We start from the raw sequence: 19,692 nt of genomic DNA on the forward strand, positions 1-19,692 counted from the left end.
GTAGTTATTGTTATATTATACTTCTACAACAATTTATATTATGAAACAAATGAGTGATGAAAAGTTGTAAATTTATGGAGGATATACTCTTAATTTCACATTATGCTTTTTTGTTTAGACCATCTCTGAATGTATTTTTCTATTTTTACCTCTAGAATAGAAGAATTCAATAATAGAGAAGAATTTTGCTTTAATGTATTTTTCTAAAAGATCTTTATATATGAGTAAAATATATAGAAGAATACTATTTCTTCCTTTATAAATTAAAAAAATTACAGTTTTTATTTTACAGACAAAAGTAGAGATGAGTTAGAGTCATATTACCTCTAAAATCTTCTTTAGTTCACTTATATTTTTTCATCTCTATATATTTTCTCTAAAATATAGAATTTCTATTATAGAAGTGAATTTGTTCTCATGTATATATATGAAGAACATATATACTTTCGATGTTAATTAAACTTAATAACATATAAACATTATAGTTCTGGCATATGCATTAATAAGGTAAAATGTTCTGTATATAAACACAAACATTAGGAACCATTTTGATACAAAGTTACAAACCACTAATAATATAATCATTGGACGTTATATGTTATCAGTTCAAAGTAACAACAACCCAGAAGCTGTGTTATTTTAAACCACTAATCATATAGTCCATTTTGTTTGATTGATTATTTTATAATCGTGAATAAAGTTACTAATTCATCACGACAAAAGGCCATGTGCACGTATATGCCTATCCTCGGTCAGTTAGTTTAGTTAATGATAGACTATATATATTTGATCAGCCGCGTGGAGAAAATAGTAGACGCGTTGGAAGGATAAAAGGAACATCCATTTGACCTTTTAATGTAGTTTTATATAGTGAGCCTCTATCAGCAGCCTCTACTCACTAACTCCCATAAATTTGTTTTGACTCGGAAAGTTGCAAGGTTGAGAATAATAGGTAACCGAGACACAGAATATGGATAACTGGATATTATATCAATATTGTCCATATTCATAGTGTACATGATGTTGTACTGAGGCATATATTATGAACATGACATATGCATAAAGCCATAGCCAATAACGTACCATTTACATAAACAAAAGGGGTATCATCTACACAATAGTTTATTGTACAATAAAAATAAATAAATGAGAAAGGTGTCGTTAATAATCTCCGATCCACCTTTATTTTTGTTTCTATAATAGCATTTAAAACATCTCTATATTTTTTTCTAAATAGAAATTTATATCATAGAAATGAATTTGGTTTGATGTCTAATTTTATAATAGAATTCTTCTACAATATAGAAGAAAATATAGAGAAATGTTATTCTCTTATCTCTATGTTTAAATGTGATAATAATATATTTCTAGATTTTCTGCTATAAATACAAGAATTCTATTATATATTATATATGTATATATTGAAATAAATCTATTTCTATAATATAGATTCTGTATTTTAGAGATAATATAGAGATGAAAATAGAAGTGAATCAATTAACCGGTTCTCTACAATTCAAGATTCGATCTAGCAAAACATGTCAATGATGATGGGTCGAACAAAACTAGTTAGGATTTTTTAAATATGGCTATTTTATTTGTGTCGTACTTGTAATCCAAACCGTAATCTATCTATATATATAAAGAAAAGCTCACTCTCTTCTCCTCAAGACACATCATCAATTAATGTTACCATAAAATGACACGTGTCCTATCTCTTTTATACGCAGCGTTTAACCTTTTTGGGCCAAACTTAACGATTTCTAGGCTTTTGTGTTCTTATCATGAAACCCAGCTATGATTATCGTCTCCCCATCGATACATAATTTTAGGGTTGTTCTTCTCCTATCTCTGAAATCAACGATGGAGATCCGAGATACCAGCAATGGAGTTTCGAGATATTCAATTGACATGAAGCGTCTCTGTTGTTTGGATCTTCAAACCCGGCGTTTTGCCTTCTATTCTAATCAATCGAAACGGTACGAGTTATTGATTCATCGCCTTTATCATACTTCTTAACTTCACTTCATCAACCCACGTTCATGACAATCTGACATCAAATGCAGCTTATCCCAACGAATACATCTCAATTGTTAGTGATGTTCTGTTTGGGCTTGAACTGAAACTCATCAGGATCTACATCTGTCGGCGTAATCCTTTCTTCCCAAAGACTCGCCGAAACAGTTTCAAGGCCATCTCCGACAACGTCATAAGCCTTATAATACCACCACCAGAGAATCTCATCCGCTGACTGTTACCGAGTGTGTTGTGACATATCCCGGTGGATCATAGTAGTCATGTCTTATCCTTTCGTTTCCCGTACCGGCGGAATACTGGGGACATTACGCAAGTCCGTTGAGTTCGAACGTCGTCTTTAACGCCATCACTAACAACAGTTTCCCACTCCTCTAATTCAATGGCTCTCTCATTGCTTCGATAGAGCAAAACTACCTTCTGTTAAAATGAGGACATGGCCGTTTCTTCTGCTGCGACCCTTGCGGATGCTCAGTGTATGGAGGCTGCTGAAGTGATAAGAGCTTATAGAGAGAATTTTGCATCTGTTGTCAACGCCCCCATCAATGTTCGTTCTACCAGAGATATCTAACACTCACTGCCGGTGTAGCCACAAGTTTTGTAGCTTCAAAAATCTTTATTTTTGGCATCTTAGGTTTTTAAAAAGATTGATTTTAATGAAGAAACTCAATTCTTTTGATTTTATGTGAGACATGCTTAATACTGACAATGTAATCGATATTGCTAAAGTTCTTTTGATGTATAGTATTTAAGAACAGTTTATTAGCTCAAAATTGGAGCTTTATGAAGGGATTTAAGTTAATGTTTGGGTGTTTGGTGTAGTGTTAAGAGGAGTGGCCACATTGAAAGTGAGGGCTATGAAAGAAGTTTGGAAAATTGCATCAGTGATTACAGGATACAGAACTCATTACTTTTGAAGGATGCAGCAACATTAGTAATGGTAGCAATGGAATCTCGAGTTGTAGTCACAGTAACTAACTTATACAAGAGAATAATTTCTTGGTAATTGCTTGCATGGAATGGCTTGCAAGAGGCTGTCAACTTCTCAAACGTACTTGCCAAGGTAATGAAGATTATCATTTCTTTTTGGTTTAGTGTACTTTTCAGCTCTTGGATATTTTTCCTTATGCTTTGTTGCTTTTGAAAGTGATCTCCGCTGGAAAATAGTTCATGGATGTGAATTTTGTTATATGGAAACACACATAGATATTTCAAATGGCAGGATAAGAAGATATTTCAAATGGCAGGATAAGAAGAGAAAGCCTTAAACAAAGCTAAAGCTTATAAAGAAGTGTATGTTATGACACTGATGATGATAATGAATTTATGGGATCCACTTATGTCTATTACTCGAGCATTTTCTTCGAGAATCACCAAGATGAAAGACTGTAAAAGGTATATGTCTTGGCATTGTTATCTAGGCTTTTTAGTTTTAGTTTATTTTGAGGATTCTTTTTTCTTTTTGTTTCGATCATCTATATATGTTGCTGACTAAGTTTTTTTGTAAGTCTCATATTCCTTTTTGTGATTTTCCTTTTGGTGGAATGTATCTTTTGCAGTGTTTTCTTTTTTTTGAGCAAAACTGGTGGAAGGTGGCAAGAAACGATGCATGGTCAATTCTACCATTTGCTATCATTGCAACAATTTGTATTTATTCAGAGTAAATGTAGAATATCACTCAGCGGATATAAAGTTTCACTTTGGAGCATCAATCGCATTTTTTGTGATCAGGAAACAAGTTATTAGACATCGGCGTCACTTGCAAACAGTCTTTTGTTTATATTTCTCCACCGAGACGACGTTGTTTTGAAAACTCTATCCACACTACTCAAAAGAAGATAGTGAAACATTTCTTCACAACTAACATGTGAGTGTGGAAGCAGAAAAACAGAACGTCTATTTCAGGAGAAGCCCATAAAACAGTTAAACAGGTTATCTGGATACATATACATATTAAAAACAATAAATATAAGCAGAATACTGAACAATTAAAATTTGGTGAAAAATAATAAAATACATTATTTAAAAATATAAAGCAAAATTTTCTATAATAATACAAAACTATAAAATTGCTTTAAATTATTTTTTTGTCATTTTCTATCAATTCAAGGTTAACCAAAATTTTAAATAGCAAATCTCACATTTTTTTAATTATTAAACTCAAATTAAGGGACACTAATAAAATACCAAGGAAAGTTACAACAAACAATTTATATATTATCAAAACAACAATTAAAATCATTAGCAAACCGAATATAATAAAATATACAAATAAAACAACAAAAAATAAAGATTTTTTTATTATATAAAAGAGATTAACGTTACTATATATATATTCAAATTTATCATGTAACCAATTGAATTAACAAGACAATGGACAGTCAGGAATTAGACAAATTGGACAACCATATATTCCAAACATGATGACCCTATATCTAAAAAGAATATGTCGACATAAGTTTCATACAAATAAAATTAACAAGATACTTAAACTAACTAAAATATTATTCTATACACAAAAACTCAAAGATTAAGTTAGAACGTACATAAATTTTTATTTTTAATAACAATGTAATAACTTGATAGGTACTTTAAAAAGATAGTTGCTGTAAAACTAAATAATATTAATAATAAAAATTAAATAAACTGTGCATATCTATTAAGTATATCTTGATTATATTTTAATTATAGTTCGACTTTCATATATAGTTTTCTGTTTATAATTTAACAAATAATATAGTAAAATAGTAATATTTTTCATAGAAGTTTTAGTGTATTTAACTCTTACAACATTTTAAAACATAGTTTTTTAACTTTTTATTAAATTTGTTTTTTGAATAAGAGATATAATTCAGTTTTACTTAAAATTAGTATTTACATTAGCCTTACTTATTCTAACTGTAATAGAATATATTATAGTCGAAAAATATATTATAAACTAACAGATAAGCAAAGTAATAAAAGCATGATATAAATAAATCTAACAAATTGAAATCTATAGTCCGCGCGTTATATGACAACATATACAAAATTTTAAACAAACATGTACTTTTAATTAGTAAAACTTACTATTAGGTTTTCATGTTTCAACGCTAACTAAATATTTTTTTTTGAATTAAATTTTCACCTATAAATTATCATAATTTTATAAGCAATACAAAATAAAATATTGCTGGGTCCAAGAAATAAAAAAAATGTAAAAGATGAATGATTCATGTTTTTCGTGTTAAATCTAATCGACTATAATTTTAAAATGTTTATTGAATTTCTTATTTAAGCGAAAGTTGGGAAACTAAAAATAAAGTAAGATAATCACATTTTGAATTATATTAATAGTGAAAAAGTATATGATTTATAAAAAAAAAAAATCAAAGCTATTGTAAAAAGTAGTGAAAGCTAATGTGACTTATTATTAAAAATGTATAGATATGAAAATAAAAAAAATATATATATTTGTCAACAGTTTAACAAAAATACAATATCAAATATGTTTTATTAATCCCGTTATTTTTGACAATCCAGTAAATCAAACTAGAGGCGCATAGGATCAAGTTATTTTTGACAATCCAGTAAATTGAGGATCTAAAGATACGACAACAGAATCTCGATCGAGTCGATTAGATTGTCATCGCAACATAAACAAACAAGAGTTTATTGGAATTGAGAAGCTCTTGGGTTCTGTTCAGACAAAACAGCTGCAAGGGGATTCAGTGCAAGGAGAAACTTGGATGTTAACGAAGATGGGAGTTCTTCGGTGTGGAGAAGAAGATAAAAGGGGAGGGGGTTGTTTGATTTTTAGTTAAAGTTGGGATAGGTGGAGATTATTAATGGGCCTCATTTTTAAATTTGTTACGCAGTAATTCACTCTAAAACCCAACTTCCAGATACTTACACGAAGACAAGTTGATTACTTTTGTATGTGAAATAAGGAAATAAGACATTCATACAAAGTGTGAAACTTCTAAAAGTTTGTATAAATAGAGGATGTCACAAGTTTAATGGATCATCCGATGAATCAGAAACACAAGAAACAAAGAGATAGTTAAAGAGAGATCCGGCATAAGAAACTAAAGAACAAAAAAATCGTTCAAGTCATGTCGATAATTTTTTTAAAAAGAAAACATAATAAAGAATAAGAAGATCAATAAGGCAGGTGCCAAGCTAACAAATGTAATGGAATTTCAACATAAATCTTTTTACGGTTTTTTTACCATAGTTCTACTGATACAACAATTTAATTTTAAAATATTTAGCGAGGGACATTAAGACACACTACATATGAGGGATACAAAACTATTTTCATAATAACGATACTGATAAAGGTTTATAATATCTACACACAAGTAAAGTAAATCCCGCCCGTAGGGCGGGCCAACACTAGTTCCTGTTATAAAACATTTTAACTATATATATATTGATTAGAAGATATCTACAACTGTTTCAACGAGGAAAAAAACATATACATATCACAAATGTACTTATCTTCGACAAGGAAAAAAGACTTACATATGTACTAGTCTACTAGATTCGAGTAGCAGAATGTCATGGTTAAGGACTGACACAACGATCCCAGACCAAATCTGTACTTATTCATTCTGCAGCATGAGAATTTAGTAATAACACAACATACGTCAATACTCAAATTAAATAATCGGATAGTTAAGCAACTTTAGTGATGGTTTCTTTAAGAAACCAAAACTTCTAAAAACACTCTTTACATGTCAACGAGAACCAAGAACCATTGGAACTCTGGATATACATATGGATTTATGAATTATGATATTCGGGAGTTAAAAAAAAAGAATTATGATATCCTTACAAAAACTGAAATTTCAGTGAAGGAATACAAAATATCTGGTAATTTCCACGCAAAGATTTTTGTGTGCGCATGAACAAAGATTTAAAGCAGCTTAAAGGCCCACAAGATCACGTCACGCGATCAAAATAATAGTTGTACAATAAACATACATGTCTACACTTTAAAGGGGTTTTGAACCTTTGAGAACATATAATTTTGACAAAATAAAAAGAGTAAACTGGTTTTGAACAAAAAAAAGAGTAAACTGGTAGATAAATTAATTTTCTTCTTCAGATCCTAACAATAAATTGAAACCCCTGAGACCAGAGACCAAATCTGTACTTATTCATACGGTCTGTGTCTTATGCAAAAACGCCCCTGAGACCAGAGACCATCTATATTTTGAGTGTTCTTTTTTTTTTTTTTTTTTTTTTTGATAATCCAGAGGTTTCCTGCTTACGCAGATCATTCCTCTGGACCCGGTCATGCAGCGGTCTAATTTACCCGAGAGGACTTAACCTGGGCTGAGGACAAGGCCCAACACCCAGTACCGCATTTTTTGGTGACAGGGAAGAGGTAGTTCCCCTCCACGAGGTTCGAACCCGTGAGCATGACCATTGGCCCCCAAGGTTCTTACCAAATGTGCTACCTCATCCCGTCATTTTTGAGTGTTCTTTCTCTGCTCAAGTACGGGAGTTTCTGGTTAAAGGTATAATGTGTAACAACTACACAACCGATTGGCACCAGATAGTACGTGTGATTTCTGATTCCATTATGGAGAAGAAGAAATTATTCTGCATCCGTTATGCGTTTCAGCTACTGTTCATTCCTTGTGGAGAGAACGAAACAAGATAAAACATGATGACAAGCCACTGCCTATGCCAGCTCTAAAAAAGATGATTGAGAAGAGTATCAGGAACAAATTGAGTCTAGTGAGAGCCAAGGGGAGGAAAGGAATGGGGGAGGTACTGCAATTTTGGTTTAGCACCCGATTGTAAGGGTAGAATTATTGCAGTTTCTGTAAAGGGATTTTAACATGTAGGGCCCAGAAAAAGTGGAGAAACCAAGCAAAAAAGGCGCATGAGAAGAAACAATTTGGATGGGTTTTAAGCACTATTTGCGGACCCCACGTGCACTTTTGTTTTTTTTTTTTAGCCGAAAAATAGAAAAGAAAAAGAAATTAGAAACTCACTTGGGGTTTATGGGATAAAGCTGCTCTAAAGTTTTTGGTCTAAGAGTTTTCTATCATTTTGGGGTCTTTGGGAAACATATTGTATATACAAAGGTGCACTTGATGTAAACAGGTTTTTTGATGAATAAAATTTAACATTCACTCAAAAAAAAATGATAAAATGAAACCAAACATGTGTTTTTATTTATAGTGGGCTAAGCTATGCATGTTATATTTTGTTTCTCAAAACAGTTGTTTTCTTTTCATATTAATGTACTTAGTTTATTCAGGCTTAGCATTGTAAATTGTTACGAAACAAGTTTGGTTTTCATGTTTTTTTTTTTTTTTTGCTAAAGTTTGGTGGTTTTCATGTTTGATAAAGTAAACATGTAGAACTAATTTTCTTCCATTGATTTTTACTATGTAGAATGGTTAAACGTAACTTTATCATTTCAAATTTACAAGTCGAAACCCAATAAGTGCTAAAGAGTTTTTTTTTTTTTTGATAATCCAAATATCCGGACCTTTCATTTAGTCCGACTATCCTACCGCGTTCAATCGGAATTGGTGAGAAAGATCCTGAAAGCCAAACGAAAACTATGTTAAATCCGCCGTGGCCGGAACTCGAACTCTTGATGACAGACACCTCAACCGAAGTTCCTTTACCACCAGACTACGAGACCCGGTTGGTGCTAAAGATTATGGAGATAATCAGTAAATTAGAAATTATAGTTTCGTTCCATATGCACTACAAGTTTTTTTTTCTTTTGAACAACTTGTTAGATTCGGGTTAATTATGAGCTTCCAACTTAAAACCAATTGGCAATTAGTGGATTGGCCCTAACCCTTTATATATTACTTAATGTCCCTTAGAATTCCCGATGTGGGATATAATATCCCTAATACCCCTCCTCGAGATGATGGCTCTTATCAGCCTGAAATCTCGGAACTTTAAGACAGTTATACTCGGTCGAGCGAGTCAATTACGACCTTTATACCCAGTCGGGTAGGGTTAAACACGACCTATTCAAACCCGGTCGGAAGGGTTCATTAATTAGGGGTTTAGGGTATTTAGGATCTGGGCTCTGATACCATGTTAAGAAGGTTTATGAAGTATATAACGATCCTTCTTATTCATCAAGTAACGAGGACTAATGCCTTATATACAAGTACGACAAATACCCTAAGCCCATATACAAACCTCGTTTACATATAATATATACGTTAGCCCAATATGGCCCAATACCCCTCCTCAAGCTGGAGTGTGCAAATTACAAACACCCAGCTTGAACAGAAATTCTTCAAACTCCCGTCGACCAAGCGCTTTCGTCAATATATCTGCAAGTTGCGTCTTCGTGGAGACGTGTTTAGTGGCTATGGTTCCCTTAATAATTTCATCCCGAATGAAATGACAATCATTGCCTACATGCTTAGTACGAGCATGATAAACTGGGTTTGCTGCCAGGTTGATCGCTGATAGGCTATCGGAATGAAGAACAATAGGATCATGACATTCAATCCCGAGTGCTGGAAGTAACTGTCGAAACCACAAAAGCTCACTAACTGTGTCTGCCATTGCCCTATATTCTGCTTCAGCCGAAGAGCGAGATACAACATCTTGTTTTTGTGTCTTCCAGGACACCGGAGAGCCACCCAACTGAATGAACCAAGCCGTGAGGGAGCGATGAGTGATTGGACATGACCCCCAGTCGGAATCACACCATGCGACAAGCTTTAGTTCTGTATCTGCTCGAAGAAGTATGCCTTGTCCAGGACTATTTTTGAGATATCTCACAACGCGCAGAGCTGCGTTCCAGTGTTCTTCCTGCGGAGCAATCATAAACTGAGATAAAATATGAATAGCATACGAGAGCTCTGGTCTTGTCACACCCAAGTAGATCAGACGTCCTATGAGACGCCGGTATCGCGATGGTTCTTTCATGGCGTTATCCTTGGCAAGCGCAAGTTTGTGGTTAAACACGACCTATTCAAACCCGGTCGGAAGGGTTCATTAATTAGGGGTTTAGGGTATTTAGGATCTGAGCTCTGATACCATGTTAGATTCGGGTTAATTATGAGCTTCCAACTTAAAACCAATTGACAATTAGTGAATTGGCCCTAACTCTTTATATATTACTTAATGTCCCTTAGAATTCCCGATGTGGGATATAATATCCCTAATACAACTTGCACTACTAGTTAATTAATTAATTTAGAGTATTGAAACAGTCACCAAAAATCACCATATGATTAGTTAGCAAAAAAAAAAAGTCACCATATGATGTTCGCCGTTCCGAATTTCAGTGTTAGTCACGCCAAGTGCGAACACAGAAAAAGTCTTGTCAGACGATAAGCACGTGTGAAAACAACTATACACTTTCATTGTATTTGTCCTTTAGATGAAAGTGGTCGTATATTCAACATGGATATGATACAACAAAAAGCTCCATGGCCACATAATGATTATATCCATTTTTTTGTGCTAAAAATTGGGATTATATACATTTTGAAAATCTAAAAGACAAATACAGTAGTCTTTCAAAAGAAAAGACAAATACAATCAAACAACTTATATATACAAAGCACCTTTTTTATACCAAAAGTTGTTTTGAGTTTGCGTTGTGAAACTATTACAATTGTTGGTTTCCGACAAAGAGATGAAAACATATAACAAATCCTACAATGAGAAAACAGAGAACATCCAGGAAGAAAAATGTAAAATCATATGTACAAAATAATATAGTGTTAAATTATATATAAGACGAGTACCAAAAAAGGAAAACAAGAAACAAGATGCTGATGGTACAAAACTTTATTGATTGAAAATAACCTTTACATTTTACATTCGACTTCACCACTGAATTGTTCTTTTAGAGAATTGGCTAAATAAAAAAAAATTCAATTTGGGTTTGTCCCTTTAGTACTTTATCGGGAAAATGGCTTATTCCCCTACGAACTAGTTGTTCCTGACTTTTTCACACACGAATTTTTAAGCCATACCAAAAACTACATGAACAACGGAAATATTGCTTATTCCCTTATGAACTAATTATTTTCAGCTTTTTCATACACAAATTTTTAAACTTTGCCAAAAACCACATGAACTAAGCTATTTTTTTAATTACATACACAAACTATCAATTTCAAGCTAATTCCCCTAAAATCGTAAATTATGTTATTCAAACATTAACTTAGTTTATAACAGGTGGATAGCCGGTTTAATTTGGATTGATAAAAAAAAATACATCGTTTTGTTCTTTTTCTTTTCTTTTTGTCAACTGCTCTTCTTCTTCAATAATCGTTTTACTTTTTATCATCAATTGGGAATAAATTTTATTATTTTGTAGAAGATTTAATGTTTTATATGATGCATAAAGAAAGAAGAGCAGTTACATAGCGGATTGGTAAACTAGTAGTTGTTCTTCTTCTTTCTTTATGCATCATGTAAAACATTGAATCTTCTACAAAATAATAAATTTTATTTTCAATTGATGATGAAGAGTAAAACGATTTTTGAAAAAGAAGAGCAGTTGACAAAAAGAAAAAAAAAGAACAAAATGATGTATTATCCTTATTTACCAACCCAAATTAAACCGGCTATACACCTGTCATAAACTAAGTTAATGTTTGAATAACACAATTTACGATTTTAGGGGAATTAACTTAAAATTGATAGTTTGTGTATGTAATTCAGAAATAGCGTAGTTCATGTGGTTTTTGGCAAAGTTTAAAAATTTGTGTGTGAAAAAGTTGGAAATAATTAGTTCATAAAGGAATAAGCAATATTTCCTTTTTTCGTGTGGTTTTTGATATGGTTTAAAAGTTCGTGTGTGAAAATGCCAGGAATAACTAGTTCGTAGGGGAATAAGCCATTTTTCCATACTTTATCTTGATTAGTTGTGGAAATTATTCGCGTGATTACACAACAAACTAAAAATACTTATATACAAACACAACCAAGATTAATATAAGAGTAGTTGGTAGGATCAAAACATTATATTATATAAGGTCAAATTTATTAGAAAATTAAGTTTTAATTAAGTTTTTTAATTTTCCTAAACAATAAGAATTTAAAAACATTTACATTTTATAAAAAGATTTTATAAAATGACTATTTTCTTTATTTTTATTTTTTTAAATCATTATACACGTGACATTCTTGTCAGTAAAATTAATTGATATAGCATCCACGTCATTAAAATTAGGTGATGCGACTTTTGGTGTGGCGAGTGTGTATGATTTTGCCAAAAATATTTGTTATTTGAATTTTTAAAGTACATGTATGTTTTTATGCAGTTGTATAAGCAGTGTATAGATTGAACATATCACGATATATTGAGTATGAAATGACCGTTTTCCCCGGGAATGGATTGTAAACATAAATTTCCGGTTCTAGTGGCTCTGATTAAATTTTTGTCAGTACTTTGTGATTTATTAAGTTATCCTATGTTTCTATGCATAAATATGTAGTGATGATCTTGTTCTATAACATAAGTAACTAGTGGTATGGCTACTATAAGTATATTTCTTTGTTCCATATTTGGTGACAAAAAAGTCTTCAAATTTTTTGATCTTCGTCCATTGATTCAAAGATGAATACCATGTACGTTTACTTACCATTTGGATCACTGTACAACTTAAGTAGCTAACCAATAAATGAGCTCTATAATCTTTTTGCAGACTCAGTGAGGAACGAAAGGAAGCTTTTTACACGACCTATGATGAAGTCTGTGATAGCTTTGATGCAAGGGTCTCGATCTGATCCAACAAGCTCAATTCAGAACAAGAAAGACAGCTATGAAATTTCAATCTGGCTTTTTTGTAGCAGCTTGATTACACTCTGTTCATTGCCAAGCTCTTGTTTTTACTCCTACCATGTAGTATTAGCTCACTGCAGCCTTGATTCATGTTTCTCACGAAATCGATGAAGCTTGTATACCACCAGATTGCATTCTTTATTTTTCCTATTTTGTTTTTAAATGAATTTTAAATTATATTCATCAAAAGTTTTTTTTACATCAAGTGCTTCAGAGTTTTATAACTTCAACGCTTTAAAAATGTTTTTACCTTCTCTTAGCGAGAGCCAAACCAAACACCCAGAGACTCTTTATATCTTGTATCTTCTGACCTCGACAGCAAGTGTAACCGGTTCCTGATAGTTTTATCAATCTGCTTTCCCATGGTGACCATATATTTGGGAGTATCTCCATGCCTGCGCTTATTTCGTTCCCACCATGTTATATGGATAGTACACTGGAAAGAATATCTTATGTAGAAAGTTGATATGTGGTCCAAGCCACTGTCAGTAAGAATGCTCGTAATGAGCTCACAACGGTCTGTATATCTCCTCTTCATAAGTCCCCTAACCAACTTCTCCCAAATCTGAGTAGAATAGGAACATTCAAAAAAATAAGTGATTCCGAGTCTCCACTGCATTTCGACAGCATACACAAGTTTCATCTATCCCACTGTTCCACTTCACAACTCTGTCCAGAGTAGAAAGTTTATTTAACATAGCGAGTCACACCACAAACAAGAATTTTGGTGTAGAATAAGAGAACCATATTTCTTTCGCCCAAGTTACTTCAATTTTTGCTTGTCAACACAGCTGTAAAGTTTCATGATTTTGAGAAAACATTTTTGAACCCAGATTTTCTTCTCCAAAGATCCACATCCTCTGCATCATGAGTCATAATTTCTTTCTCCACATCTTGCAAAACACTAGTCCGATGACGCCTTCTTGTTCTTTTCCGAGTGAAAGCCTCTTCCACTGATGACTCACGCCTAATGCTGAGATCAATGATACCTTTCTCGCCCAACAGCTCTGAAAGAACACCCATCTCAGACCAATGATCGAACAAGAAGGAGATGTCTCTCCACATTCAAGATCCTTGTTGAGTGTTTCCACTAATTTCCCAAAAACTTTTCTTCTTAATAAGATTCATGTGAACCCATTTACCCCACAAAGAAGACTTCACCAAGGAGCAGACGCTAAATAATTTTCAGACCATGAACCACATTCACCTCCTTTGTGGTCTAATACTCAGGCCCCCTTTGCTCTTTAGAATACAAATGTCCGGCCATGCTACTTTTGCTCCCGAGTGTTTTAGATCAGGACCTGTCCATAAGAAAACAGCACATAGCTGTTCAATCTCTTTTATGCATTGGCTTGGTAGGCGAAAAGCTGAAGCCCATAAGTTTGCAATACTCATAAGCACAGATTTTATCAGCAATAGTCTTCCCGTATACGATAAGCATTGAGTAGTCCACGAGCTGATTCTCGTCCTCACCTTTTCTGTAAAGGGGAGATAATCCTTGGAAGTCATACCTCTAGTCAGTAAAGGGAGACCGAGATATCAAACAGGAAGCTGACCTTCTACAAAGGGAAAGGTCTGAAGGATAGAGCTCCTAATATTCTCAGAAACTCAAGCCATATAAACTGTCGATTTTTCCAGGCTTATATGGAGACCTGACCAATGTGAAAATTCATCAAATAATTTGATTACTCCTTCAACTGAATCTTTAGTTCCTTCTAAAAAGCCCATAATATCATGCGCAAAACACAGGTGGGTGAGAGAGAGAGTCTGAGAGCGAGGGTGATATTTAAACTTCCGAGTTGCAGCTGCTTGATCAATCTTGAGCGAGAGAATGTTCATACAGAGGACAAATAAGTATGGAGACAGGGAACATCCTTGCCCTAAACCTCAGCCACTCTGAAAATATCATGCAAGCTCTCCATTAACTTGAATTGAGAAGAAGGGTGTGTTGATACAAAGACGGATCCAATGAATGAATGAGGCAGGGAACTCCATTGCAGTTAGAATAAAAACAACAAAAGGCCATTGCACAGAGTCAAGAGCTTTTGATATGTCAATTTTCATTGAACATCGAGGAGAAGACGAGTCTTTATGGTAATTCTTCACCAATTCAGTTGCTAGTAGTACATTCTCCATAAGCAATCTACAATGCACAAACGCTGACTGATGTGATCCTGGGGAGAATTACTTTGAGACGATTAGCTATGATCTTCGAGATCACCTTATAGAGCACATTGCAACAAGAAATTGGCTGATGCTATTTCATCTCCTTAGCCTCTGTTTTTGTTTAGGAATAAAAGCCAATATGGTTGAGTTGATACCTTTTGGGAGAAAATCTTTCATGAAAACCGACTGAACAGCTACCACAAAGTCCTTCCCAACTACATGCCAAGCAACCTTGAAAATTCTGCTGGAAAACCATTGGGACCAGGAGACTTTTTTGATGGCATAGAAAATAAAAGTGTTTTTAATCTCCTCAGCAGAGACCACTGTCTCTATAAGACCCGCTTATCATCCTCTGTACATCGAAAGTCTGTCAGTTCTTCTAGCTCCTCCACTGTAACCCCTGAGAAATCAGGCGGTATGTGGTTGAGGAAATCAGAGAAAACCCCATTGCTTCAGCTTTAATATCCGCTTGATTTGATACTAAAGAGCCATCTTCTCCCTGAATTTCTCTTATCAGGTTCTGAGCTTTGCGAGCTAGAATGACATTATGAAGGTTTTTATTGTTTAGGTCTTCAATCTCTAACCCATGAAGTTTAGATTTCTGTTTCAGATGATCTTCTTCCATTTCAGCTACATGAATCCATCTATCATATGCCTCAGACTCTGCTTTCATATTTTAATATGTAGGGTCAAGTAGAGTTTCTTTTTGTTTTTTACATAACAAACTTCGAGCATCAGAAGCTCGCTCAGTTCTTTTTTTTCCATATTTTTTCCTATTTATTCACATTTTCATGTGATATTTAGGTGATGTGCTATTCTTTTTTTCCTGATTCCTTACTCTCCTGGTGATCTTGAATCTCCTTTCCCTTTATAATATGCATTACTTTTCTTGTTCTTTGTTCAGTTTTTGGAATTAAGAATATTTTCTTTTTCATAGCATATTGTTGAAGTTATTTGCATGAAATTGATTTTAAATATTTTTTTTTTGATTTTCTTGTTGGCATGTTCAGCAAGAGCTTCACACGACACATAAATTTCATAAACAATACTATACATGGCATAACTTATATTCCAAGAAATAGAAACAAACAAGAAATGGTAACATTGGACAATAAGGTAAGCAAATAGTTACATCAGACTAACTTTGGTCAACTACTTACATAAGATTATGATTCTTGTTGGCTTGTTCGTTTCTGTATACTTTATGCTTCTCTATCTTTATGTCAACAAGTTCCTTGTGGGTTGTTTCAGTTATACATGTTTGGTTATGTGTTCTGCGTCTGTCTTACTGAAACTCTCACCATTCATTTTGTAGAGTAATGAGGCATACATTCTCGGTACTTGTGGGTGAAGAGAATTTTATCATAAACAAGATAGAATGGTAAAACAAATTTGTTGAGTTATTTTAATATTCGGGTCGAAGATAGCAAAAGTCTAAGTTCTAATGGTTAAATGTCTTGGGCACTTGTCATGAGTGATCGAACAAGAGTTATGCATTTTCGACATGTTCTCAAATTTTACTTAATTAGATATAGTAAATTTATGCAGATATTTTGGATAGATTTAGAGTATATTTAGGAAAGATATTAGATAATAATATATAGAAGATTCCATATTTTCATGATTTAAAAAACAGAGAAACTGAAATGGAAACTGTGTAACCTAAGTAGTTTCAGAACATTGAGTAATGTGTGGGAAATCTATTCTTCCAGTTCCAGACACATAGCTTTTGGTAATTGTTAGAACTGGTAATGAAACATAAAGAAAATAAATTAGAACATAGAGTTAACTATAGAACATGTTTTCAAGATCAGTTATATCAATTATTTCTGCTCGGATTATAAAAAAGAAATTTAAACAAGAGTAGAATATATAAAAAAATGTTTGATTACATTTTATATCCGAAATAGATCATTGTAAAATACTTTGTATCCGTTTTTTAAATTAAGTAGAAAGTCAAAATGAATATTCTTAACCCATGTAGAACATAAAATAAAATATGACTACACTGTTTATTTTTAACAAAAAAACATATATATGGTATTTACTTATGTGTGTTCAAAAAATGGTATTACTTATGTATCTAATTTTTTCCGTTACAAAAAGGTAAAACATATCCAAAATGGTTTGAAAATCAAGAAATCATATTTTGACAATTTCAAGTTCAATATATTTCATTTTGCCAATTTTCTCATGTTCTTTACTCAACATATATAAATATGACCAATGTATAAGAACATAAAGCTATACCCAAGAGTCTATATACATCAATAACTTCTCGTATGTTTCACTACATATTTTTTTACAGACTGAAACTAAGATAAAACAATTTTAGTAAACAGACTAAACCGAACTTCGACATAAACAGACTAAACATCTTGGAATTGTAGAGGGATGGAAAAGAAATGGACTATTAGTTACTTACGAGAAATTTGGCAAAAGCACAAACCATACTTCTTGTTCCTCTCGGAAACAAAGCAAGATTTTGAGTTTGTGCAGGGATTTCAAACGCACTTTAGATTTGATAATCTGGTGACGCGGTGGACCCCATAGGAACAAGCGGTAGGCTAGCACTCTACTACAATAATGAATTTCAGATTCAGGTACTTTTTCAAATAATAGGATGATTGATGTGGAAGCAGTGGTTCTTGGGAAAAAGGTCTACATGACCTTTGTATATGGTGAACCGGTACAGAAATTAAGGGAACAAGTGTGGGAGCGTTTAACCAGATATGGGTTATCAAGATCAGATCCTTGGTTTATGATTGGAGACCTAAATGAGATAACCGGAAACCATGAGAAAGAGGGTGGTGCTTTAAGGCATCCAGTTTCTTTTGTCCCTTTTAATAATATGATTCGTAATAGTGGTTTACTGGAATTTCCGGCAAAGGGAAATAAAATGTCATGGCAAGGAACGCGAGGAAAAGGTAAAGGGGCTTTTATGGTTCAATGTAGACTAGACAGGGCACTAGCCAATGAAGAGTGGCATACTCTTCTCCCCTGTTCCTATACATAATATTTAGGAATGGTGGGCTCGGACCACCGGCCAGTAGTTACATATTTGGAAGATAAAGTTATAAAGAAAAGAGGACAATTTAGATTTGATAAGAGATGGATTGGTAAAGAGGGATTTATGGAATCGATTGCGATGGGCTGGGCGAAGGACTATGGGTCGGATCAGGTGGATATAGTTAAAAGATTAGTAATTGTCGACATGAAATTGCGAAATGGAGGAGAAATAATCCACCAACTGGAAAAGAAAAAATAGGGGAATTACAGAAAGCACTTGAGGAAGTGCAGACGGATGATTCTAGGACCCATGAGGACATTATGGAGGTATCTCGGAAGCTTCAGGATGCGTATAAGGATGAGGAGGAGTATTGGCATCAAAAGAATCGAAATTTGTGGAATACGTTAAGGGATCGTAATACCAATTTTTTCCATGCTTTAACAAAACAAAGGAGAACACGCAATAGGATTGTGGGACTCCATGAAACCAACGGGAATTGGATTACGGAGGATTCTGGTATTGAGAAAGTGGCAGTAGATTATTTTGAAGATTTATTCAATACAACCTCACCTACAGATTTTGAGGGGTTTCTGGAGGAAATAAGGCCGGGTATTACGCCACAGATGAATCAGAGGTTGCTGCGGCAGGCATCTGAGAAGGAAGTCCGAACTGCTTTATTTATGATGCATCCAGAAAAGGCTCCGGGGCCTGATGGAATGACAACTCTTTTCTTCCAACACTCGTGGCATGTGGTGAAAGAGGATTTGGTGACTATGGTAAATAATTTCTTAATATCGGGAGAGTTGAATTCAAGGTTAAACATGACTAATATATGTATGATACCTAAAACGGAAAGGCCCACAAAGATGACAGAACTGCGACCAATAAGTTTATGTAATGTTGGATATAAAATTATATCCAAGGTGTTATGTCAGAGATTGAAAATTTGTCTTCCAACGCTGATCTCAGAGACTCAATCGGCATTTGTGGCAGGGAGATTGATCTCAGACAATATTCTGATAGCTCAGGAAATGTTTCATGGCCTGCGAACAAATAAGGCATGTCAAGGAAAATTTATGGCCATTAAAACGGATATGAGTAAAGCGTACGATCGAATATAATGGGATTTCATTAAAGCTCTTCTATTGAAGATGAGTTTTGATTCTCATTGGATTGAACTTTAATTGGAGTGTATATCATCGGTACAATATCGGGTATTACTCAATGGTCAGCCACGAGGACATATAGTTCCTCAAAGAGGCTTACGGCAAGGGGATCCATTATCCCCGTATCCATCCATTATGTGTACAGAAGCATTAATAGCAAATTTTAAAAAAGCAGAGGCTGATAAACGGCTTACTGGCATGAAGGTAGCAATGGCTTGTCCATCGATATCACACTTGTTATTTGCAGATGATAGTCTTTTTTTCTGCAAAGCCCAACGGAAGGAGGTACAAACTATTCTCAAGATTCTAAATGAGTATGAGGCAGTTTTTGGCCAACTTATAAACTTTCAAAAGTCATCAATTCAATTTGGGCACAAGATTGAGGAATCTTGTAGACAAGAAATGCGGGATATTTTAGGTATTCAGAATATAGGAGGAATGGGTTCCTATTTGGGCCTGCCGGAGAACATTGGTGGGTTAAAAATTCATGTGTTTGGATTTCTGAAAGAGCGCCTGAATAATAGGATCAA

At 33.8% G+C, this 19,692-nt stretch overlaps 1 long non-coding RNA gene across 4 annotated transcripts; it reads left to right on the top strand.

The window, feature by feature from the left end:
* Positions 1–1,761: 1,761 nt before the first annotated feature.
* On the top strand, positions 1,762–3,781 carry LOC108832969 (uncharacterized). Of its 4 annotated transcripts, none has more exons than XR_001946609.2 (4): positions 1,762–1,979; positions 2,067–3,097; positions 3,241–3,429; positions 3,594–3,781. It is a non-coding gene; the product is annotated as an uncharacterized LOC108832969 (long non-coding RNA). The 4 variants fall into 4 exon arrangements; XR_001946607.2 differs by having other exon boundaries at positions 3,257–3,429; XR_001946608.2 differs by having other exon boundaries at positions 2,067–2,629; positions 2,857–3,429.
* The last annotated feature ends 15,911 nt before the right edge of the window (positions 3,782–19,692 follow it).

The sequence above is a fragment of the Raphanus sativus genome, chromosome 3 (genome assembly GCF_000801105.2).
Source record: "Raphanus sativus cultivar WK10039 chromosome 3, ASM80110v3, whole genome shotgun sequence".
Lineage (NCBI taxonomy): Eukaryota > Viridiplantae > Streptophyta > Magnoliopsida > Brassicales > Brassicaceae > Raphanus > Raphanus sativus.